A 25,860-nucleotide genomic window follows, 5' to 3' on the forward strand; every position below is an offset into this window, starting at 1 on the left:
CGCGCCTTGTGGAACGGACGTTAGGCTGGAGAGAGGACCCGTTCGGACACCGGAACCCGGAGGAGGACGACCCCGGTAGGTGCTCCGACATGCCGAGAGAGCCGGGTCACAGTCCGCGTTGTGGTCGCACTAATTGCTCCTCTCCCGTCTCCGGACGCCACGGTTAGCTGTCCATGGAAGTGAAGTGAGTTGACGGGCTTTGCTTCGATGTGGTGTCACGCCGCTGTGTGACCTCTCTGTGTGTGGCGGGTCACCGGGTCGGCTCTTCTGCTTTCCCGACTTTCCCCCGGCTGACGGCGGTTAAACTTGGCTGTTCGGCTACCGGAGCCCGTTTCTACGTAGCGTTGTAAGGAGCCGCTCGCGTGCACGCGAGGTGGGAACGCGCGAGCCCGGAATCATTCTCGTGCGTAATTTGGTCGTTTTTAAGTGCATGCTACTATTTCTAATTAACTGTCTGCTCTATGGCAGGTGTGTGTGCGTGTGTGAGAGAAAGAGACGGTATACATCCAGATTAGTGCACGAGCGCATCCCATAATGCCGCGCGCTCCACGAGCAGCGAGCACGATGATTTATCCCGCTGCTCATCCGCGTCACTTAACGGGAACTCGTAACAATCCATCAGTCCGGTGTTCCTCTGCGTAAAAGGGGGATGAGAGAGGCACTCGCCGGGCTTCATCCCCCCTCCCCCCTCACCTCGCAGTCGAGGGGGGTCACTGCAGCGTGAACAGCGTGGTCTTAATGAACCCCTCCATTTCTAAAGCTGTAAAGCTGAGCGTCGCCTTCGCCCCGTGTCATGTTGCCTCTTCTGGGGGTCCTTAGCGCTGGCTGTCCCCCGGTTCTTCATTCGTCTCATGTAAATGCAGTGGTTTTTATCTCAATTAGGCAAATATTATATATATTAAGGAATCTGAAATCAATTAACTTATTTTTTACAATATATATAAAAATCAATTAACAACCTCAAACATATATATTGACTTTTTTTACAATATATACTTTTTAAAAAATCATTTAAACAACTTTAAAAAATATATTTAGATTTGTGTATATATATATATATATTAGTTAAGGGATCTGAAATCAATTAACAACTTTAAAAAATATATATATATTTTTTTACTATATATATATATATACATTCTTTTAAATGAATTGACGACTTAAAAAAAATAATTACATTTTTATATATTTTGTAAAAAAATAAATATGAGTCAAGGGATCTGAAATAAATGTTAAAAATATATATTTATATTTTCATATATTTTGCAATTTAATTTGTTTAAATATATATTATTAAGTTGTTAATTGATTTCAGGTTTAAACTTCATCACGCAATTTGTATTTTACACCCGGCAGACTGTGACTGCCTCGGATTGATGAAGGCGGGTCTTGTCAGAAGATGTACCCGAACCAGACCTTATGATATCCGATTATTGACTTATATTGTTCGTTATTCACTTTAAAAGGTTCTCAATGAAACAAAAAAGATCTCCCGTCTGGAATTAGTGTCTTCACAAAATGTAAGGCAACCCATAACTATAGGATATCAGGATAATATGGCGATTGACTTTGGCCTGCATTATCACAACATGAATCCTCCCATGCCTACTGACGCCTGCAGGTCCCCAAACTTTAATTCTTCACAATTAAACCCTTCTGAATCTCGTCGCATCCCGTATATCTCTTATTATCTAGGACTGCTGTGTCGTGTGCATCACATCGTATTGACGTCCTGCGAGAGGAAGCCAGCCCCTGGGCGAGCATCTCACCGGCTGGGTTCAACTCATTTCAGAATGTGGGGTTTTCTGGCATCCTGTACGAGTTATTGGGCCAATGAAATTGAGGTCATCGTTTGAGACGAGAAGCACTAAATAATCCGAGAAGAATCCAGAAGAAGCCCTCCGGCAGGACTGGGTTCTCTTAATTACGTCATATTTTTTTGATTGGAATCCCCCCCCACGGGACATTAACTATCTGACATTGATGAATGGCATTTGTTAAAAGTGTGACGTGAAGTGTATTACAAACCAGCTTATTAACTCATAATTTAAATGCCCTTTTTTTGGGCTGCTGCTTTCCTCGTCAACACCCTTTGGAGGCGGAGTCTGCATTTGTTTCCCAGAATGCAACCAGGTGGCTGCTGTGCTGCTTCAGTGAGAAGCTAAATATACACGGAGGGGAACGGGCTGCGAGTCAAACGCTTCTTCATTAAGACGTTGGAGTGTGCTCCGTGCGTCTGCTTTGCAGTTTTCATTTCCACTTAAAATGAGTTTTCTCCTTTTCAGAAAGGGCTGTTTTAAAAAATGGCAAAAACAGAAGATTAAGTTACGTAATTAAGAGTTTTAACGAGCTGCGGCAAGAGACGTCTCTCAGACGGCAGCTGTGGATTTCTCCGGCCGTAACGACGGTACGTTTACTCAGCGAGTCGGAGAAACACCAACAAAATAATCTGTCGGCTGTCCAGTTAATGAGCGCTCTGCACGCCAGCGCTGGGCCGACGCCGGGGATGGATCCCACACGGGGTTTCCTTCTGGATTTAGTTCCACGTTTGGCAAAACTCTGAGATTTGTTCAGCTAAGTAATCTCCGATCAGCCGTTTCATCCCACACGCTTTACTGTGAGCGCAAAGCAGCAGAAAACAAACGAGGAGCAGCTTCTCTTTCAGCTGGAGGAGCCACAGACTCCAGATCAGCTCTGCTGGCGTCAGATAGTGTGGAAAAGGAAACTTTCATGGTCCGTTTGGTCTGGGGGACGTTCAGAAAGACTTGTCCGTCGAAACAAAGAAGAAGAAGAACTGCATTGCTGTTTAAATCTGCGTGGACTTGACTCACAAAGGACCCGGTTCCGATCGCACACAGTCGTGAGTCGTGTGTCGAGGTCAGCAGAAAGAAAATAGGAGCGATCTTTTAGAGCTCACAATACAGATCGTTACCCCAATGTTAACTGAATAAAGCGTGCATGCGTCATGATCGGCAACGAGAGAGCATGAATGCACCACGACCAGCAACAACTACCCCAGGGGGTCTCTGAGGGCCAAGGGGCCAGCGGGCCCCTGGTGTGTGTGTGTGACTCGGTTGCAGACGTCCATTCACTGGAATGTGAACTGGCACTGCAGAAATCTTCGATCTCGGGGGCTGGGGAGGAGGAGGAGGAGTGTGTGTGTGTGTGGGGGGGGGCATTAATGTGAATGTCGCCTTTGATTCACATCATATCAACATTTCAAAATGAATCTTCCGAGTCGTAAATCAGCAGCTTCAGTTTGTAAAGAAGGTCGCCGCTTAAATCAATGATGGGCCGTGCGGCGCATCGCTGTGAGCTAACGCTAACGCTAGAGTAGATCTGCGAGTGGCATCGGGGGTCAAAGGTCAACACGGCGTGACCTACTGGAGGAATACAATATCCTCCCAGATACAGTGTTCTCCATCTTGCTTGTTGCAGTCATTGGAAATTAATTAATTTACAGCCCATAAAGTCCCCGGGGGGGGGGGCATGGATGACCCTGACCTTAAACACGAAGAGCATTATTGTTATTAATTTGGCTCTCTTTGTGAATAATAAATGACCAATTTAATCGCCGCCCAGGATGAACGGCTTCTGCGTGACGCCTCGTACTTCACGGTGCATCAGATTCCACGTCTGCCTGACGACACTGATCACCGAGAGGAGGAGGAGGAGGAGGAGGAGGAGGAGGCGGCGACTCGCAGGGCGGCCATCTTTTATAAAGCTAGACAGCCCCCCCCCCCCCACACACACACACACACACACGTTCATAAGTTTATTGCATCATTCGGTAATCTCGTTGGCCAGAGCTGAAGCCACGTGCGCCCAGAGTTCTGCATGTGACTCCAACAGACCCAGAGGAGTCCAGCTCACTGTGATCCCCCTCCAACAGCATGGCACCGCGCCATAAATAAGCCAATTATATCTCGCTATATTTACTGGATAAGACCCCCAAAAACACAGTGAGAGCAAGGACACTAAATGCCATGTTGTTCATCCATTTCCCTGCTTTTGTTGACCAAGATGACCGATGATGAGCCGTAATCAGCCGCGATTATCCCCAAAAAAGGCTCAGATGGCAGATTCCCTCTTTTGCTTTGCGGAAGCATCGCGTGAAAATACCTGAAACGACCAGGTTCCCTGTTCCCCCTGTGCAAGGCTCCGGGGTTTATAGCGGTTCAGTTACACGGATGTAGTCCACAAACCCTCCTCACCCCACCCTCCTTTGGTTCTTCTTGCTAAATGAATGCGATACCTGAGAGTGCAGCTCGGCCGCCACGGAGGGCCGCGTGAACTATGATATTTAATTGATTTTGAGTGCAAGCATATTTAATGTGGAGCACTCTTATCTGCATCTCATCCCAGTTGGTCTTGTTAAGCGCCTTCACGCCCAGCTCCAAGGGGAGTGGCATTGGAGGGAATGCAGCAATCTTTTTTTGGGGAGGGGGGGCCGGATATTGTCTCCAATAATTTATAGATTGGTTCAATCAGAAAGTGATGCTGCTCTGTCGTTCTGCTGCATTCAGCATCTGATAACACAACTACAGTCATAGGGATATTCTATGACACTATCACAGAGATAAAGATGAACTGGTTCAGCGTCAAATACACCATTCAATGGGAAAGGATGTAATAATAATATATATTAATGCTAAGAATAGAGAGATCACAAATCAGTGGCTCACAATTTTAATTTGGGTCCATATCCATAGCTGCAGGGATTCACCGCTCACACCCAGGATCTTTGAGTTCAGCGCTCAATATTGATGGTGGTGAAAGCACGAGTGACTCGGGTATCTGGTATTATACCTGCGAGTTTAATTTCCAGTAGAGCTGAGATAGCGTTGGTTGATCCTGAGTCTCTTTGCTTCTCTGTCTTCAGTAAGCTGTGCTACAGCTGCAGCAGTAAATACAGCATGGGGGAAATAACATGAATGATGTATGATCTGCATGCATGATGCACTTAACGTCCTTCAAAACCATAATCAGTTTGTTTTTTTATCAACATTGATTATTTATCACAATTATTCATTAATTTTAAAGACAACATATTTGTATCACGTTTAAATTATCAATAACTTCAATTATTGTGCTACATTCTGGCTAATATACTAACCTCTGCATCAGATTGAAGGAAAATATACATATAAGCAGGGTAGGACATTTACATATTATTTAGGGGGCAGTTTCTTCCCCCACTGACTGAAACTCAGGGGCATTTAAAAATAAATTGAGGGACACTTTTTGAAACTTGTGAAAGAACATTTAACTTTTGTTCCAAAATAATAAATATACTTATTTAGGTGTACAGTATATGTTCAATTCAGTTTATTTTGTATAGCCCATTATCACAAATTACAAGAAACTAAAAATTCAGGGAGCAGGAAAAAAAAACATAAATCAGACAATCATATTCAATTATATTCTTATTTCTTTGTGGTTATTTATTGTTAATACATTTTCTATACAACTATTAACAATTATAACGTATATATTTTTTTATAATTCAAAATTATATGTATTGATTTATTTATTGAAATAAAACACTATTAAATTATGGGGGCATGTTTTGCCCCTCTAGTGATATCGGGGCAGCATTATATTTCTCCGGGGTGTTTTTCCCTTTGCCCTGGTGTGTTTCAGACGCTGAATCTAATAGCATTAACACTTTTTACCCCAAACTAAATCAACAGCTCACTTCCATGTCGTGTTCCAGTCCGGCTAATGTACTAAACGTATTCGCCTGAAGCAAAATATAAATCAAATGTTTCCCCAAAATAAAAGGCCAACTAAAAATAAACAAGCCATCCCAGAACAACAGAGCCACTCAGCGGGCCCCGTAGCTCTGGTCTAGTGTCTGGTCCATTTTCCTGAAGCCTTCAATGCTCACAGGATTTATTGGACTCGCGTCTTTGGCCAAATGAAATGCAGCTGTTGTTATTATTCTATTCAGTGTGTCTGTGAGGAGGACGGATTCACAAAAGACGATTCAAGAGTGATTGTGAATCACAGAATCAATTCTGTAATGTTTGTAGCTCGTTCTCAAAGAGCTCTATCTCATTGAGTCATTTACTTGCCATGGAACAGATGTAAGGAAGATAAATAAACAAATAACACCAAAGTAAAGCCGTACAAATGATAATAATACAAGACCTTTAACTCGGCACATATTCTTGATCTTTTCTGTATGGTCACAGTTTTACCACAAAAACTGTTCCCCTATAGATTTCGAAGTCATTTAATTTCTGCAAAAATGCAAAGAAAATGTTGTGCGGGTGTCCTCTGATGGCAATTAGATATATTTGTGTTTAGGACTATTGCTCGGCTGAAGAAATAAAGAACATTTCTAGCAGAAATCCCTTTGGGATCTGAAAAAAACCACAACCGTTTCTCATCATCTGACCTTTTCAAAGATCTAACGATTCACACAAAAACAGTCTGCAGAGACGAAACCACAGGGAGCCGATCGGTGTTCTTACATCAGGTCGATGGCAAAGACCCATGTGGCCAGAACTCAGATGACGGAAAACAATATCGGCAGGATATATATCGGACTGTGTGCTCTCTTGATTTATTGCAGCATAGTCTGTCGGTATAATCTCTTCTTGAAGCGTGTTTGTTTCGAGGCATCCGGGAAACTTTTATTTATTGTTGTTATATTTGCACTGCGGGCAAACCATTCATCTCTCCAGAATAAGCCTGTGCATTTGCTGGCGTATTGATTTAAATGCCGTGTGCTGCCCTCCATTAGCCGCCGAGTTCTGACTGCACACATGATCTGAAAACGATAATCGACTCGTCTGAAGCGGCGGTGCTAAAGATCCTTCCATCGGCTCGGGTAACTCCAGGAATGTCTTTTCTTATCTCGTCGGGAAGCCGTGGAGCAGGGCGTCTGTGGGATGCACAATGCGTCCCCTCTAATATGTGAACCCCATGCATTTTTCACCATTGCGGTTGATTACATTCCCCGTCATGATTTTTTTTCTTTCTTCTTCATATTTAATCAGCTTCAGGCGCTTCGGGTTTTACTCGCACGAGAGTGGCCATTAATATTCAGTGAGCCCTCATTTCAGACATGCATTTACTCCGCTCGCATTCACCACCACGCCTTTTCATTTCATGGACTATGGGAGGAGTTCTTGCGGAAATAATATATTTGCTGCTTAGTATTTTGTGACATATCCGAGACCTGCGCGATTTAATGACGCTTCTTTTTACCATTATTGAGCTCACGATTATTTATCAGGATCAGTCATTGATTTTAGGGGCGATATATACAGTATAATTGCACTTTCACGGAAACAGCACTGGAGTGAGACCTCTGGATCTCCTCCGCATCTTCATCCTGAACCCTTTCCCAGAGTTTTCAGTTCATGAAAGTCGGCTTTAACGTTGAGAAGGTCTTGATGGATATCGGTTGTGCTCAGCCCCCGAAGGCGCTGGACAAACAGCCAACCGGAGGCTTCAAAACAACGGGTTACCTCACGGGGACAAGTCGCCCCTCAGTGTACTGCCCTGACCGCTCTCCTACAGGGAGGCCACAGCGTCCTAAAAGTCATAGTATAGTATGCCAAAATATGTCAAAAATAAAGTCATAGTATAGTATGCCAAAATATGTCAAAATAAAAGTCATAGTATAGTATGCCAAAATGTCAAAATTAAAGTCATAGTACAGTATGCCAAAATATGTAAAAAATAAAGGTCATAGTATAGTATGCCAAAATATGTCAAAATAAAAGTCATAGTATAGTATGCCAAAATATGTCAAAATAAAGGTCATAGTATAGTATGTCAAAATTAAAGTCATAGTATAGTATGCCAAAATATGTCAAAATTACTGTGGAGTGCAGCTCCCAGCCAGGTGAGCCTGCCACCTCCATCTCATCAACACACGCCGCAACGCCACGACATCGGTGAGCGCCGCGGGAGTCGGCCGGCTGCTTCCCGCGCATTCGGCCCCATTAGGAGCTCGGGTCAGCTCCGGCTGTGTGGGGAGCAGGCGGTGGAGATGGCTGGACCGGATCCAGACCTCCACACACACTTTATCAAGCCGTATGATCTATTGAGGGAGATATCCGCAGCGGTTTTCAAATAAAAGCAATAACTGCGGCGTGTCGTGCCAAGCCGGACAGCCACACCTCCCCGACTCAGTCGTGCATACGGACCTGCCCCCCCCCCCCCCCCCCCTGTCGTCTTACTCCGGTGTATCACCAGCTGCTCCCCGTGGATGGCTTATTGCCTTTTCCACCCTCATCCGTCCGCCTGGCTGAAAGCGGCCTCCCAGGAAGAGATTAGCGATCCAATAGCTTGTGGAGCGTCCACCTCGGCAGCAGGTGCTCCAGAGGGATGATGAGAACAGGACTTCATCACAAGCGGCCGGCCGCGCCTCCTCGAGCCCAGGCAAACTTCTCGTGAAGCCAGAGCAGGTTTCTGTGCTTTTGTTTTCATTCGGAGGAACTGTGTGCAGAGTGTTTCTGAAATGAATGAACCGATGATAGTGGCGAGTGTTCTGAGCGTGTGGATTCAAGACGTGGACTGACTGACATGTGGTGGAATGGATTTGGATGTAGCGCTTGATAATTAGTGATTCATCGCGAACATTACCAGGATAATTAATTACAATTAGACAATGACAGTGACAATTAGACTTAGTGTTTTGGCCCATGACAGCCAGCCGGCAGTAAGATCAAATCTGTATGTCATCAAAGATGTTCTCAACTGCTAGCCTCACATTCTCTAACTCATTTTGGACCCATAATGACTCATTTCTAATATGCAAAAAAATTCTACCAATGGATTAATAATCTCCTGCTCATCGTTATTTTTATTTTTTTATACGTGATATTTTATTAAGGTATTTTTTACAGAAATGCAACCTTCAAAAGTAAGAATACATAATAGTAATAAAACATCAAAATAAAGTAGAAATAAACAATGCATCTGGCCAAGAAGGAAACACCCAAATAAAAATGTTCTTCAATTTTCCTTCTCCTTAATCTGAGCCTGGATTGTGACGCACACAATCCTATACAGATGGTTCTCTGTTGTTTTGGTCAGACTAGCTACCTTATTTATTCTTATAAATTCTATTTCTTTTTCTAATTTCCATTATTTTGCCTGATGTTGCAATTACGATATGATTAGAGGGAATGATGTGTATGATGTGCAGGCCCGGACAATATTTAATTTTAAAAAGGGTATTTTTTAAACCCGTACGCAGCCGATCGTTGATGCTCAGAGTCCGCGCTCGGTGACGGTCACAGGAAAACATGCTCTGGGACAATTATTCACTATTAATATATTAGAAATTGGGGTCCGTAACCACGGTGCGATGTTGGTGGTGGCGGCTCGAGGTGCTTTTTATTTGGGACCAGAACATTCCGCTGTTGTGCAGATGTTGTGTACCCATTGAAACCAGGACTTCTTGGTAATCACTTCTCACGGTTTCTCAGCCCGTGGTCGGTCGTAAGGAGTGTTGGCGCGTTGGAAACCCCACTGGAGGTGTCACATTGTCCTGTTGCATAACACATTTCATGCAAAAGCCATTTTACTCTCTTTTATTTTATTGACTCCTGCTTTATTACGCTATTCACTCTTCTGTTCCTCCATGTTTGTCTTGTGTTCTCTGGCTCGTTTATCCTTCGCAGCTCCCTCTCGGGCTCACCAGTTAACTGTCACCTGTGGTTTTATGGAGCAGTGCAACTCGTTCTACCGTGGCGTCTGGCTCCTCATTATGACGGCCCGTGGGTATGAAACACTTGTGGAACTGTCCTTAAAGATGAGCTGAGCGGTGACTCTTGCGATACACAGAGACAAAGCACCGTGTATTACAGAGTTTATTTTGTAGAGCTCGCCGTCGATAAAGAAGGTTTCTGCCAGCGGAAGATAAATCAAGTATGGAAGTGTGCCGCTGAAAATGTACTCATAAAACACTATCAGTGGTTATTTATCCATGCAAAAGATTTTTGTGAGCCAGAGTCATAATATGAAAACAATATCTGCGGCTCCACAGCCGTAGAATAGTTTTCTTGTTTTATTATACCTCCTTCTGATATCAACCCTCCTCCCAGAAGACTGCACAGACAAGGGGGTGTGTGCATTTTATTTTGATGGGCGTCACAAAGAGGACACACCTGATGGCGTGACTGTGACCCGGCTCGACCCATGAACCCTCCTGGCCTGCTGCAGGCTGGCTGGCGAGCGGCGCGCTCTCCTCTCAGAGGGTGAGACACCGACCTCTCCTTGGCAGTCGGTCCGTCGTCTGGAGAAGAAGAGAACAAATAAGACGGCTTCTCAGGGGTCAAAGGGGATTATTTTTAGCACATAAATATTGAAACGACACTCGTTTTTAAGATGAGGCTGGCGGTGAATTGAAGTAGCTTTGCGTCCTCGTCGTCATCTTCGCGGCTCTCGACCCGGCCGCCCTGTCGCGAGGCTCGGCCGGAGAGCTCGTGCAAGAAGCGTTCCAACTAAAGACAACATGATCAGTCAGTGCAACTCATGTAAAATTCAGCTCTCATCATAATGCCATCAAGCCATGTGACTCCAGTCAGTGGAGTGACTGAACTCTGCTGTCTGCTTGTTGTAGTTCGTTCATCATAATCACAGACAGTGAGGGCAGTCTGTCAGCTGTCTGTCAGTCATCGCTCCTGGTCTTTGATTTTTTGGATTTTTTTCCAAACTCCACTGGACGAGTTTTTCAATTGGTTTTTGAACATCATGAACATTTTCATCTGGGATTGTTCTGAAACTCAGACCCGTTCACGTCAGCTCACATCAGCTCTACAGATCCTCAGATTTAAAAATTATCATAATAATACATATATGAATCCATTTTTGACTCCTCATCTGTCCTTTCCAAATAATATAATAAATGCAATTTGCAATCAATCACAATAAAACAGATTGCTCTATCAGAGAAAAAAAAAAAAAAAGTTTTGTGAGCTTTTTGTTTTGAGGACACAACAGCAGAAAAGCCAACTCACGGGTAAGAAGAGACCTGGCAAGTCGCCAAGAATCGGCTGTCGCGCAGGCGTAACCTGTTAATGCCATAACGTAAACATACACGAAGGTACAGGCATTTTTTAACATTTATTATTGTAGCTTTTGGTTTATGTCGGTGTACTTTGACTTTGTATAATATGTGAAGTATCAAATAGGTCTTTCCTTTCATTTCCCCCCCCCCTGTAGTGGTACGTTCCACAGCTGGGGAGCACCTGGAACAAACACGGCTGTGTAAGCGAACCTTTTTTCAGGCGTTCATAGATCAGAGGATAGATCTTTCATCCAGTCTCAGAAGAAAACAAAGACACCTCAGAAAATGTTCGAAACATTTATTTTGGAGATCGACAGGGAACGTCTCCGAGATCGACCGGTCGATCGCGATTGACGGGTTGGCGACCACTGAACTAAAGCTTCTACTTTGAGGTCTTTTTGCGGTCGAAATATCTGAGAAGCAGCGAGAAAGGGAGACGGAGCGAGAGACACTAAATACATTTGTAACTAGAACGGGCACTCAGTAGAGCGCATACCTTCGCATATCACAAGATTGGGCATTGAATTATGAACATTTTGGCATTAGTTGCATGCCAATTGGATAGAAAGTGACCACGCTATGGTAAAAAGAAGATTTTGACCTTTTTCATGACCTTGACCTTTGACCCGATTGATGCCAAAATCTAATCAAATGGTCCCCGGATAATAACCAATCATCCCACCAAATTTCATGCGATTCGGTTTAATACTTTTTGAGTTATGCGAGTAACACGCATACAAATAAATAAATAAATACACGGCGATCAAAACATAACCTTCCGCATTTTCAATGCGAAGGTAAAAAGCAAAGAGACGTCGATGAAAGGGTCTCTGCTCTGCCGTTGGATGTGCGCCATCTTGGTGGGGGATAGGGAACGCACCGACCGGGGAACAGTCGGGCACAGGTGCAGTAAAGGATCTTCACTAATTGAGTGAAGTCGGGGAGCCCAGGTGTGCAGACGCTAGCCGGGGTTAGCCGCGGTGCACGGCTAACGCAGAGAGCCCTCCCCTTCCGCTGTTCTCCTGTAATTGCAGTTGGCCTAATCTGTCCCCCGGCGTCCGGTCGGTGGAGAGGAATCCGTCTGGCTGGAGCACAGATTTGCAGCGTGGGCTTGGCATTCAATTGGCCCGCGAGATGAGGAACAAATGAAAACTGAATTACCAGGCTGGGAGATTAATGGAGGGAAATGAAAAAGGACAGATTGGACAGCGCCGGCGTTAGACGTGTCGGGGGAGCAAAGGTGGATGCCAGCCGTCAGACTCTGGCACCCAGAGGTGCCTCGCGTTCCAGCCAAATGATAGGCTTGTCATAATAAAATAGGCTGAAAAGTAGCCTGAAATTAAATGTGACCGGCATCTCCTCCTCCTCCATCTGAGAGCAGCTCTTCTGAACAAGGAGAACCCGCCCGGCGAGAGTTACGTCATCACAACGTCAACAGATACCAGCTGGAGCTCGGAAAATGAGAATCACTGTGTTCTCCTTTTTTCTTTTCTTTTTAAATGTCATTTCTTTTCTTATCTACGTCTCGATGAGCTTTATTTTCCGTTAAAGTAAAAATATATTTACAATGCGGTAAATATTGTACGTTTCTGTATGAACTTTCTGTATCATCATTCAGTCATTTTGGTATTTTTCAAACAGTTTGTCGACGTGATTGTAACATGTAGTGAAAACAGTAAAGTAGAATATGAACTATTGCGCAATTTTGCTCCCACAGTTTGAAAATAGCTAATAATATATATTTTTTAATGTATTTACAACAACGAATCGATAAAAATTGATTATTAAAATAGTTGTCACGAATCAATAATGAGGGGGCGGGGCTTATCTCCAATGTTTTTGAATAAAGGGTTTGAAATTAATGTTATTTTTAATCCAATGAATCTATAAATTAACCAACAGATTAATCGATTATTAAAATAATCGTTAGTTGCAGCCCGAGTATTTATTTATTAACAAGTTTTTCATGATTTTAGGCATCTAACAATAATCTGCATAGTTGGTCAATGAAAAAAGAAAAACCAGAAAGCGTTGCAGTGTGAAGGGACCGAGTGAGTTCAGGGTCATGAGCCTCTTCCCCACATGACACAGGCATGTCATCTTGACTACATCCCGCTGTTGCTCGGCAACCGACGTCTGTGCTTTGCACCCAACATGCTGAAGTTGGGGTAAAATAGCTTGATTTGCCAACCTTTAATTAATCCGGCCGTGATTGGCCGTTCCTCGTCACATGACAAAAAGCAGTTTTATCTCGGGGGAACAGCCTGGAAAAAAGCCTTCATTTTATCCTCAACACCGGTGTAAAGTTTGACTGTGAAATGTAGACTCATTGTGAAACCACTCCATGGGAATCCTAAAGCATCCGGAGTGAGGCGAGTCGTCGTCTGTTCATCTGCATCTCCTGTTTCGCCTCCATATTTAATTTAACCGCCACAGGTTTGACATTTGACATATTGTCATATCGACCGTATGCAGGCGTTGTATTTCATTCTAATCAATACGCCCATTGAGAAATGCAACCGCACGACATGGAGGATGCCATTACACTCTGTTTGCTGTCCGTTGCAACGCCTCCCGCTCGTCCAGGCCGCCGCGTCCACACCACCGACTTCTTCTTCTTTGCATCGACACTCCTGACAGCCAATGAACCGGCGCTCACACGGGCGCCGTCGTGCTTCTGGATTATGGATCGGGCCTTTAATAATCAACGACGCCGCGGTTGTCGCTACAGATTAGCGGCGTAATCTCCAGTCCGCTCCGAAATACTCTTGACACTGCGACTCTCTCGGCGGCAATAAAAAGCCCCGGCTTCAGGCGGCTGCAGATAATGTTTGCCGCCATATTGGTTTCCATAGAGCAGCATCGTGGACTTTTTTTTAACACGCTCCGCCGCGTGTGAGTCTTCTGCCGGCGTCACCAGATGACAGGTGTCATCAATATCACACCTGCCACAATGTGCGGAGCGGCGGCGTTCTCCCAGCTGGGTTTATTTACTCACAGACACTATCAGACGTAATGATACTTCAGTGTGAGGCAAAAGACTGCTGTGTGTGTGTGTGTGTGTGTGTGTGTGTGTGTGTGTGATCATTCCAGTGGTTTGATGATTCCAGCCGCACAGGAAGTTTCATTTGTCGCCTGTCTGAACGTCCAGGTGAACTGGCCACACACAGGCCGTGACTGGGGGGGGGGGTTTCTGCTCTTCAGTCCACTGAAGACCTGTGTCTGGTCCAATCGGAGGAAAGTACCCCCGACTTCGCACAATTAGAGTTCAAGATCTCTCAGCGATGGACCAGGAATAGCCCAATCACGCTGGGATGGAACCCATGTTGCGTAATCTAATGAAACCCAAGAGTCTCATCCTCACAACTCTCATCCCAATTAGAAACGAGACGCTGTGAAACACGTGGGTGGGATATAAGTCCAAAAAAAGAACAGTTGGGCGGAAGTGTAAATTACAGGAGGCCCTTCTTCGCTCGCTCCCCCTTTAAGTGAATGCCAAGGGAACTTTGTTAGCGAAAGGTTAACTGGGTCGTTAGGATTCGGCCCGCGGCTCGTCTCCGTTCATTTATGGATCCGTTTTTGGGGCGAAGGCAGCGGCAAGATTTCAATCGCAGAGCGCCGTGTCGACGCGAGGCGCTCCGTGTCTTTGACTCACGGGTAGGGACGGGTATGTTTTTATTTTTTATTGCTAAACCGATACCGGTGCCTAAACGGTGCCTGAACCGTTCCTTTTTTATTAAACGCAAAACAACGATTGCCCACATTAAAGAAAGGCTTTTATTTAATAGGCACATTGTTTAAAATTACCATAAATATAAATAATGCAAAATCCGTGGCTTCAAATTACATCTTGAAACTTTTTAACTTTGACAACAGTTTACAGTATACTTAAATAAATATGAAGAAATACAAACGCACACACTCTGTCTACAGCTTCAAACTTCAGCGATTATTCTAAAAGCGGTACCGGGTCGTCGGTACCGGCAGAGCGTCGCCCGGCAAACTAAAACTCTCATTTGAATAAATCCCACGATGACGACATCCGAGTAAGTCAGCTTCCAGGTCCTTTTAAAATATCCGGCTTCGACAGCGCCGCTGGGTCTTCATTCCCCCCCCCCTCCAGCGCGGCATGAAAACAACAACACTTGTCAGCCTGATGCTCGTCTCGGTTGAGGAAAGTGCAAAGACGTTGGGTGGCGCCGGCGTCTCTCCGACTGATTAATGGCGAGAGGTGGAGGACCCACGTTGTGGCTTTGATGAGGCAATTTGTAAACCATGTGAGGGAAAACCATGGCGGTTCATTTCATTGCGCTGCGTCTCCGGGGACGCATCAGCACGGCTGCTACTTCCTACCGGGAGGTGTTGCGCCCAAGAATAAATCCAAAGATGCTGATGCACGGGGGAGGGGCGGCATTACAGCTCACTCTTTAAGGGCCTCCACTTGGAGGCAGGGTTGGAAACTGGCATCTTATTGTCTCCAGTTATGACGGCAGAACCAGAGACTATTAACGCCGGCGCTTTCGTCCCCGTGGGCGTGCGGAGCGCCGGCAGTTGATCGAGTAGCCGTGCGTTTCCAGAGCATCTCCAGACTATCAAAAGCAAATGATTTCTTCAGTCACTGTCTGTTTATTTTTTCACTGCTAACACGCAAGAAGAACATTTTTACAGGCAAAGCAGAACAGAACGTGTGAGTCACAGTATTGCGAGGCCAAATATATAACGGTGGAACGGGATGAAACCATATAGCAGGAGCAGGGATATTTCTGTAGCGCATTTAATATACATGTATACTCATTCAGTGTGTACAACGTCAATAAAAGGAAATAGAGTATGATTAAAAGATAGGACAAAGTACATACAATAGAGTAATTTGATCAAAAGAAAATACGGAGTCCATCAAAGACATTCTACACACATAGAAGCTCAATCGTGGGGCCCTGAACACATCCTCCAGGCAGTTGTTTACAGAAGGACGTTGGCATGGTGGAAACTAGAACGGGCACTCGGTAGAGCGCATACCTTCGCATATGACAAGATTGGGCATTGAATTATGAACATTTTGGCATTAGTTGCATGCCAATTGGATACAAATTGACCGTGCTATGGTAAAAAGAAGATGTTGACCTTTCCATGACCTTGACCTTAACCTTTGATCCCAAAATCTAATCAAATGGTCCCCGGATAATAACCAATCATCCCACCATTCCAAATTGTTCAAGAAGATTTTTTTTTTTTTTTTCGTGACCTTTGACCCGATTGATCCCAAAATCTAATCAAATGGTCCCCGGATAAGAACCAATCATCCCACCAAATTTCATGCGATTCGGTTTAAAACTTTTTTTGTTATGCGAATAACACGCATATAAATAAATAAATAAATACACGGCGATCAAAACATAACCTTCCGCATTTTCAAATCGAAGGTAATAATGGGTTCTTCCTGATTCTCAATGACCTTGTTATGTTCTATTTATTTTGTATTATGGATTCCATGCCTAAAGGATGCTTTTCAGTCGTATCTGCCTTTTGGGAAAGAGGTTGTTCAGTGTTTTGAGAATGAGAGGCCTTGTGCATGCACATACAGCATGTTAAGATGAACGGGATGAGAATTCAAAGTTTTAAGATAATAAGTGCAGTTATTTGTGTTCTTTTTTATTCAGAAGTGAATAGAATTGTCGGATACTTAAAAACAAGTACGTCTTTTTTGTTCGTCAAGGAGAGAAATGGCATATCTTTGGAAGGTTAGATGTTTGTAAAGTTTTCATTCATAAATTAAAATCATTGCCAGAATGCAGCAAAAATTAAACTTATAAAAGAACATTTCTGGCAGGCATACCCCGGACCCCCCTATCACTTCTTTCCTTCGGCGTTTTGTTATCGCAGGACCTGGACTCATGCAAAAAATCTATCTATATATATATATTATTAATGTCTATCAGTAAAGGCATCCTTTCCGCTTCATGAGCCCTCTGCCGGCTTGAGGACGAGCTGTGATACGTCTGACTGGTTTTCTGTTGAGAGACTAGATGTGTGAGAGCCAGTCAAACACACCCCATGATGCTGGAAGGCCAGCTGCTGTCCAACCCGGCCCTCGGGCTGGGGGGGACTAATTGGCATCTTGGGAAATTGGGAACATCTTTGTGAATTTCCTGCTTGGTCTGAAGCTGTGTTCTCGCTCCACTTGCTGTCGGGATGCGGAGCGCTTCAGTTCACGCTTTCTAGCTTTGTCTCAGTCCGTCTACGACGGGACGCTGAGTCTCGGCTCTGAAAAGTAAAGCCGATACAGAAGTGACTTCAACTTGGATTCTCTCTAGTGATCGGCTCCTTTGGCTGTATAGAAGTCTAGAAGAGATTAACTCCTTTGGTTGTGTATAAGTTTATGATAGATTGACTCTCCTTTGGTTTTATTGAAGTCTATGAGAGCTGTACTCTCCTTTGGTTGTATATAAGTCTATGAGAGATGTACTCTTGTTTGGTTGTATAGAAGTATATGAGATATCTAATGTCCTTTGGTTGTATATAAGTATATGACGGATTGACTCTATTGGTTTTTATAAAAGACTGAGAGATTGACTCCTTTGGTTGTATAGAAGTCTATGAGAGATTTACTCTCCTTTTGTTGTATAGAAGTCTGAGAGATTAACTCACCTTTGATTGTATAGAAGTCTATGAGATTTGCTCTCCTTTGGTCCTATAGGGGTCTATGATATAACAACTCTCCTTTGGTTGTATAGAAGTCTATGAGAGATTTACTCTCCTTTGGTTGTATAGAAGAGAATGACTCTACTTCTCACTCGATTCTCACATTCTTTGACTCCTTTCACCATGGATGCCTCAGTACTTAAGGTGAGTAATGTATATAGCAATAGTCATATTACTGGTTAATATTCCCATTAAAGTGATCAAGCTAATGTCATTCTCGTGACACAGTGACCTCATATACCGTATATACACACCGCGGTGAAATGCTGGGGAGGTATGAAAGAAAGAGCAGATACAGTCCAAACCTAATCCGAATCCTTTGTTCCCGTTCCCATTTATTCAAGTGATTTAATTGGTCGCCCGTCTGCATCCATCCAGCTTCGTTTTACAGTTCCTGTCATCACTGTCGTCGTTATTCAGTCGGTTAATGAGAGCCATTGGAGATGCGGCGTACGTCTCTGAACTGGACACATGGTGGTGGATTAACTCATTAACAGCACTGCTCCTCTGTTACCGTCCCTCCTGACACGCCTCTGTGCGCAGCAGGGAGTTTAACGTGTAATATCAAGATCACATGAGCAGCACCGGCATATGCAGCGGGTTGAACGCCGGTCGTCTCAGCTGCAGGTGTTCCCACCAAATCTTGGTTAATTTGCTTTTATTTGATATTTGCTAGAAATGGCCACAAGTGAAATGCTAATCTCCATGTTAATATCTTTGCAATAAACTAGTCGCTGGGAGTTGTGAGACGTCACCGAGGCGCCGCCGCTCGGCCTGCAGCGGCCGTGTTCACGCCGGCGTGTTCGTTTCCCAAAGCCTCGCTCGGCGGACGGATTCGGATGCTCGTGTTTCCGTGTTAACAAATGCAGCGGCGAGCGAGCGGTACGGCGCCGTGCCGCCATCGTCACCGAGTGCAGCGGCACGGCAGCTCGACAGATCGGCTTCCGGTCGGGCGGGAGGTCCACTTGAGAAGTCCTCCAGAAGTCAGCGGCTCTGCTGAACCCGGTCCTCTTTAATTGTGGATGCTGGTCCTAGGCGCCGCTAATGCTGCCCGCAGCGTTGTCACGGTTCAGAGTGGAGGATCGTTGTGTTTCTGTTTTTGTGGATTTTAACGATTCTGGTTCAGTTTCATTTTTTGGTCTCTCATACAGCCTAAAATACTGTTTTATTGTTATTATTATTATTCCCTGTGCAGACGAGTAGACTCTGATCGTGACCTTAAAATCAAATCATGGATTAGGAGAAGTGTTTTACTCGTTCCCTCTCCCTTCCCAAAGTGTAATTGTACCATTCCTTATCTGTCAGAAACCTATTCACCGAAAGCTCTGCAGGGCATTTCAACTCAGAAACATAATCATTGGTTCTGAGAGTGATCCGAGTGGTTTAGGAACCAACAAGCAGAACCAAAACTGTCATTTCTGTAACGCGCCCTGTGAAGCAGCCTCGATCCTGGAGACACCGATGTGCTCAGGTACTTGTATTATAAATGCATTTCCCTTTCTGACCTCCAGCGAGCATCACTGCTGCATCCCGTTCAGCCACACATTGAAACCTGCATGACATTAGAGACGACCTGGAGCGATGGATGAGTCGACGGAGCAGAACTGGCTCGTGCTACGATTGGCCAATCTTTGTTTGAGGGGCGGGACTTAGCAAAGGGTAATCTGAGGGGGGAGAGTCGTGCTGTAAACCTGATCATGTGCACTGCGTTGCCCTATCAGAGGCATTTGGTTTGTATTCATGGAAAGGACTGATGTTCCTCTTCAAGGGGCGGCAGGGAAAATACCAAGACATCAATCCAGAATCTGTACTCCGATATTTCCTCACAGTTTTGAAGTGAATCGGCAGAGGGGATGACGTCTGAAGACAGAAGAGATGGCAACAGCGAGGGCTGGATACTCCGACAGACCCTGGGAAGAGACGATTTTCTGTTTTGCGCTCGGCTCCACGCCGCAGCATGCAGACATGAATACAGAGAGCCGGCTGGAATCGGCTCTGAGAACTGGAGCTCGGCACAATATGGTGCCGCTAATCAGTCCCCTCAGCTGCCGTCCAAACCCTGCAAACAAAACAGACTCGCGCACACACACACACACAAAAACACACTCCCGCCGCCTAAACAATCACTTTAGCGGGTGTTACCTTTTTACAATTGCTTTTCTTTTATCCATTCGACACACTTCCACTGGAAGTATGTGCTCTGCAGCTTACAGAACACACACACTGGATGCTGTTTTCCATATTGACAACTATTCTTCGCCAGGCATAATATGTCATCTTTAAGTCTCATTTTTTATGAATTTTCACACAAACCAAAAAGTTGATTAGTCGATCCTCTGAGAATACTTTAGGGGGAGGGTTTCCTGACGTCATACATTTTAATGGCAACATCAAATGAGGCAGGATTAGTGATGTATGTCTGCTTTACAAACAACTATAAAAGATGGTGTAAGGTGTGAGAGAATATTGATTCATGAGTATCATGATATTATGTTTTTTGCATTGTATAGGTTCTCAAAAACACAAACATGTTGACCGATATTTAAGCCAATGGTAGTTGCACTTCAAAAACTAACAGGCTGACCTCCATGTGACCTCCATGTGACCTCCAGTGACCTCCATGTGACCATGACTTTGAATTCCCTCCGTTTGAAAGGTGTCCTATGGAAGAAACAACATCTGCCTCCCCTTCCCTTGTGAATGTAGATTCAAATACATTATAGATGATTCGTGGTGATCAAACAGCTCAGAGTGACAGTATGAGGGGGGGGGCAGGGGGGCACACTTTCATTCACACCGCTGATTAGCCACCACCAGCTCACACAGAGACGTGAGGAGAGAGTATTGGGTGTGTGTGTGTGTGTGTATCCTCTGCACCCCCCTCACCCCATTCCCACATCAGTCTCACCAACACATGTTTACTTTTCACTGCAGCAATGCATCAGCCCCCTGGAAGGGTGTGTGTGTGTGTGTGTGGGGGGGGGGGGCATTTTGACATGCTGTTTCCAGCTGACAGGTTCACAATAATCACTTCACGACTCCCATGAAATTTGCTAATAAGCTGTTCGCTGACTGAAAATGGGGCTTTTTACCGGAGCGACGTGCGCCTGTGAGAATTCACAGGTTTTTTTCTCTTCTTTTTCCCTTCCTCCTTCTTCTTCTGCTTCCCCCCCTCTTCTTCGCTCACTGATTCGACAGCTGCTGTTCTTGATTCTCTCCGTGGCTATTTCACGAGGATCCATCTGCTGCCGCGGAGAGCGAGGGGCCGAGGGGGGAGCAGTGCACACACACACACACACACAAACGCACAGGCACAGATCAAATACTCGCAAACGCACCTTGGCGAGAGCGGTGCTTCTTTATTTGTGGGCTTTCACACGCTGAACATGCTCGCCAACACCGAACAGGCGGTTGGAAACACACACACACACACACACACACACGTAGAGAGTGTATTTATGATTAATTTAAGGTTATCTTCATTGACAAATACAGTGCTTTGAAAAATAAGGACCTTTCTGAGTGAGCACCAGCAGTAACACTTGCCGGTGGAGGTAACGGGCCGAGAGGAGCTCAAAGGGAAGGCCGACTGACTCGCGGATGTGTTCTTGTCAATTTTTGACGTGCACATTGAAGCATGTGAGACACAGAAGAAAGACCAATTACACTCGGCGCCTTTTCTATTTGGGCCAATTTGAACAAGAGGAGCTTTCTTTTCTTTCTCTTTCAGCGCTTTTGTGACTTCTTTCTTTTCTCTTTCTTATTTTCTGCCGTTGGCCGTTTCCTTTTTGTCTCCTTCCACGTGCAGATTATTCCTGCGAAGTACCGTCAGCGCTGTCCTCCTTCCACCCCGCCACAGACTCACATTCACTTTATTTACCCCTTTGTCTCCTCTGGAGGCTGCGATTCTATCGCCTCGGCGCGGTTAACGACAGCCGTAATCCCATTGATCCGGAGAACTGATCCCTCCTAATCCTTGAAGCGGACAGTTGTGCAATGTGATGCTGGGAGCCGCGGCTTTGGACCGCCGACGGCGTCGACTACAAAGAGGCAGTTCTTTGTGAGAGCCTGATTTGTCGTGGGCTTTTCAACGCGCCGCTATCGGGGGAGAAGACGAAAGAGCATTTTTCCGATGAGCCTCGGGGGAAATGAGCCCCGACTTTACCCGCTTGCCTTTCTCTCCGCTTCCTCCTCTTTTCTCCACATCACTCGGCCTCTGTGCAGCCTCCCTGAAAGCTTTATTTATTCCTGATGACACACACACACACACACACACTTACCCGTGACTGAGTGCTCCTCGTTACAGTACATGTTCAGGTTTACTTTGTCCGTCTCATAGATTCCCTTCAGCTCGACGACGAGTGTTCGAGGAGCCGCCGCGCGGCGATGGAGCGATTCTTGATTTTCCGGCAATTTCTTGATTGATTGATTGATTGATATATTTATTTGTCGTTTGCCAGAGTACAGGTACAAAAGCATCGAAATTACAAGAAAGGGTGGATGAAAGATTACAGCATAACATGAGGGAAGAAGGCGAGAAAACACCAACCCCGACTATGCCCGAGAGGTACAGTGTGGGAGCAGGAAAAACACCTTAGCACATAAGCACATACATTTTAGACATGACTTGCAACGAGTAGGAAGGGGAGGAGGTAATCCAACAACTGGGTGATCTAAGCCCATCCATTGGGGCAGAAGGTAACCAGCACCGACAAGCAGCCAGCCGGTCCGGCGCCAACATAGCAGCGCCAGCCACAGCCCGTCCGGTCCCACTGGGGTGAAAAGCAGGCGGCGTGGGATGGGGGAGGGGTAGTGAATGCAATCAGTATTATTGAAAGTTCGTGTGCGTGTTCTGGTATGTCGTCCTCCCAGGCCACAACAGACAGAGTTCTCAGTCCATAAGATGGTCGTTGCCATGGAGATAGCCTTGAAAGGTCCTGGAGAAAACAACCACAGGTGTCTGTGGATCGGGGGAAGGGAATGAGATTCTCACTTCAGAGGTCTTCAGGGGAGTTGTTGTTGTTCCAGTAACGGCCTTGGCCAAGGCCCGTTCTGGTTGAGGCTGCCGAAAGCAGATAAGATTGGGTTTGCTTGGACTGCCAGCAGCTACCTCCAATTTGCGCACCTGCTATTCCACCACTTTCCTCCCATTTTTCAAATCGATCCAATTTCGTCGGGCAGCCTTAGGGGGCTTTTAACGGCTGTCACCGTTTCCTTAATTTTCCGATAAACCAGGGCAACGCCAAATCCAAACAGCAGAAATCCTGTAATCATAGTTCCGAATAGGTAGATGTCATCTACGTCCTCCACGGAAAGGCTGCTAGGCACACGACACGTCCATCGTGTAACCAGCTGCAACGTCCCGGCAGGACGGGCAGGTTCCCCCAAACCCAAGCTTCTCGGGAAATGAGCCCCGACTTTACCCGCTTGCCTTTCTCTCCGCTTCCTCCTCTTTTCTCCACATCACTCGGCCTCTGTGCAGCCTCCCTGAAAGCTTTATTTATTCCTGATGACACACACACACACACACACACACACACTTACCCGTGACTGAGTGCTCCTCGTTACAGTACATGTTCAGGTTTACTTTGTCCGTCTCATAGATTCCCTTCAGCTCGACGACGAGTGTTCGAGGAGCCGCCGCGCGGCGATGGAGCGATTCTTGATTTTCCGGCAATTTCTTTCACAATACGCGTGTTTTGGCCCCTTCCGGAAAAAAACGCCGCACTGATTGGCCCCCGGTGCATTTACAGCTCAAATCAAGGCGTCGGGGCCGACGTGCGCAATCAGCCAAATGCCGGCGACGCGCTTCCTTGCCGAGGAGCGCCGCCGGAGAGCGCCTCGCTCCGGAGGCGCGGTGATGAGCGGCGAGGGCGCGGAGGAGATCCAGTGAAATGGCTTCTGAGCGGCGTCCCTCGTGGTGGAGAACAAAACCCGAGGAGCAACACTTAGAACCGTCAACTCTGAGACCCACGTCAGCACGATGACCCTCCCATATATCTCTTTAACGGCACAACAACACAAGAACAATTACACGGTGGACTTGATACATCGATCGGGAGAGAACACACACACACACACACACACACATATAAAACAATCTCTCTGCAAAGCCCATCTTTATTCGGGGTGAGAGATGCGCGCATCACTCCATCATTCCACGATAGAGAAACGGGCCGAGAGATAAGAAGTGTAAACTAAAGGTGCGTTTGCTTTCCCTTTTTTTTAAATCAGCGGGCCGCCGTGGTCACGAGGACGCCTCCGCCGCCTCTTTAGCTCGCCGTTTAGCACGCTGATTGCTCATCAGCCGCCTCCTCCGAGTGTGTGAACCTCGGTTCTATGTGGTGTGTGTGTGTGTGTGTGGAACGTGAGCGGCTTGCTAACGGAGGTTCCTCCGGAGCCGAGCTGACAGCCCGACAGGCTAAGCTCCGATCGGGGGAACCGAGGCACGCCACTCGAGTCCGGGGGCAGGAAGTTCTTTCCCAATTACCCAGCGTGCACTGCAAGCCTATTAGCCAGTGACGGCGCTCCATCCTGACCTTGACGTGGCACTTCCTCTCTCTCTCTCTCCCCTCTCTCTCTCTCCTCAGCTTGATGACCACGATAGTCGACACGTTGCCTTTCTCTCTCAGGGATGTTCGAGTGGCAGCGAGGCTCGGCCTGTCTGGAGCCTAACAGTCTATATATATATATATATATATATATATATATATATATAAATAGACTGTTGGGCTCCAACTGTATGAAACCTTTTTTTGATTCTCTTTTGAGTCGTTCTTCTTTTCTTCCTCGGCTGCTTTCAGCGTTTCTGATTGGATGATTTGCTGCTTTTCACATTTTTCATACCTAATATTTTGGGGGTTTTGGGTCGTTGGACACAAATTGATCGCGTTTCTGTCATTTTTCATTGCAAAATGCCAAATATTTGCTTCTCAAATGAGACGATTTGAGATATATTTTTAGTTACAAACGGTCAATTCTCAAAACCCGTTAATAATGCGAGTGTGTCCCTCTTCTTCATCAGCATGTAGTAATGTGAGTGAATGAGAGCTCCTTCCAGACAGGAACCCCCCGAGCTCTCCAAGTGAAACATCCTCCTCTTGAATACATTCATTGGACTTGTGTTATCCGAGTTCAGTGTGTGTGTGTGTGTGTGTGTGTGTGTGTGTGTGTGTGTGTGTGTGTGTGTGTGTGTGTGTGTGTGTGTGTGTGTGTGTGTGTGTGTGTGTGTGTGTGTGTGTGTGTGTGTGTGTGTGTGTGTGTGTGTGTGTGTGTGTGTGTGTGTGTGTGTGTGTGTGTGTGTGTGTGTGTGTGTGTGTGTGTGTGTGTGTGTGTGTGTGTCAGCATCAGCCACGGAGGCTTATTAATCAAGTGAAAAACTCAATTTGAGATGAGAGAATTTTGATTTGACCTTTTCCCGAGCGCGTTACGAGCCTCGGATGATCAGTCCTCTTAAAAGAGGAGCGCTCCCTCCACCTCCTCCTCCTCCTCCGCGGGTCACACTTAGGCCTTGTGGTTCCGGTCCAGATGGACTGGAGCCTTCGTCCTCCGTCTGCTGCTTGAAGACGAGTGGCGCAGGTCAACTCATCTGTTCAGAGACGCTTCTACTCTCTGGTTCTACCGACTGACAGCCTCAGTAAAATATGTTTATTTAATAAGTAACGTTTAGTTTGACGGTCTGACTCTTAAGAGCATCTTCCAACATTGTTTACGGTCTTTTGGTCATCAGTCGTCCTGACCTGGCTCTCTGTTCTCCTCTTCCTCTCTCAGGCATGTGATGAAGACACGGAGCCCATATCCACCGAGACGAGAGCCAGCTGTGTCAGGTACGCTGACCTGGGATCAGTCAGGGTGCAGCCCTACTTCTGCTTTAAACAGGCCTGTCACAGACAGAGAGACACACAGACAGACATATACACACAGACATAGACACACACACAGAGACACACACAGAGACAGACACACACACACACACAGACATATACACACAGACATAGACACACACAGAGACACACACAGACATATACACACAGACATAGACACACACAGAGACACACACAGACATATACACACAGACATAGACACACACAGAGACACACACAGACAGACACACACACACAGAC

General features: G+C 45.8%; 1 protein-coding gene and 1 long non-coding RNA gene across 4 annotated transcripts in view; one reads left to right on the forward strand and one right to left on the reverse strand.

Annotated features, from left to right (window-relative positions):
* The window catches only part of LOC130204473 (beta-1,3-galactosyltransferase 1-like), a 48,344-nt gene continuing 22,484 nt past the window's right edge, over positions 1 to 25,860 (forward strand). The window contains exons 1-2 of one of the 3 annotated variants that reach the window (XM_056431227.1): positions 1 to 75; positions 25,508 to 25,563. The gene's annotated coding sequence lies outside the window, so the exon portion shown is untranslated. Of the gene's footprint in view, positions 185 to 25,507; positions 25,564 to 25,860 lie in introns of all 3 variants that reach the window. The other 2 variants (XM_056431228.1, XM_056431229.1) reach the window with 2 other exon arrangements.
* On the reverse strand, positions 15,793 to 18,046 carry LOC130204749 (uncharacterized). Its single transcript, XR_008833780.1, has 2 exons — positions 16,281 to 18,046; positions 15,793 to 16,182 (listed from the first exon to the last, which is right to left on the reverse strand). It is a non-coding gene; the product is annotated as an uncharacterized LOC130204749 (long non-coding RNA).

This window comes from Pseudoliparis swirei, chromosome 14 (assembly GCF_029220125.1).
Source record: "Pseudoliparis swirei isolate HS2019 ecotype Mariana Trench chromosome 14, NWPU_hadal_v1, whole genome shotgun sequence".
NCBI classification, from domain to species: domain Eukaryota; kingdom Metazoa; phylum Chordata; class Actinopteri; order Perciformes; family Liparidae; genus Pseudoliparis; species Pseudoliparis swirei.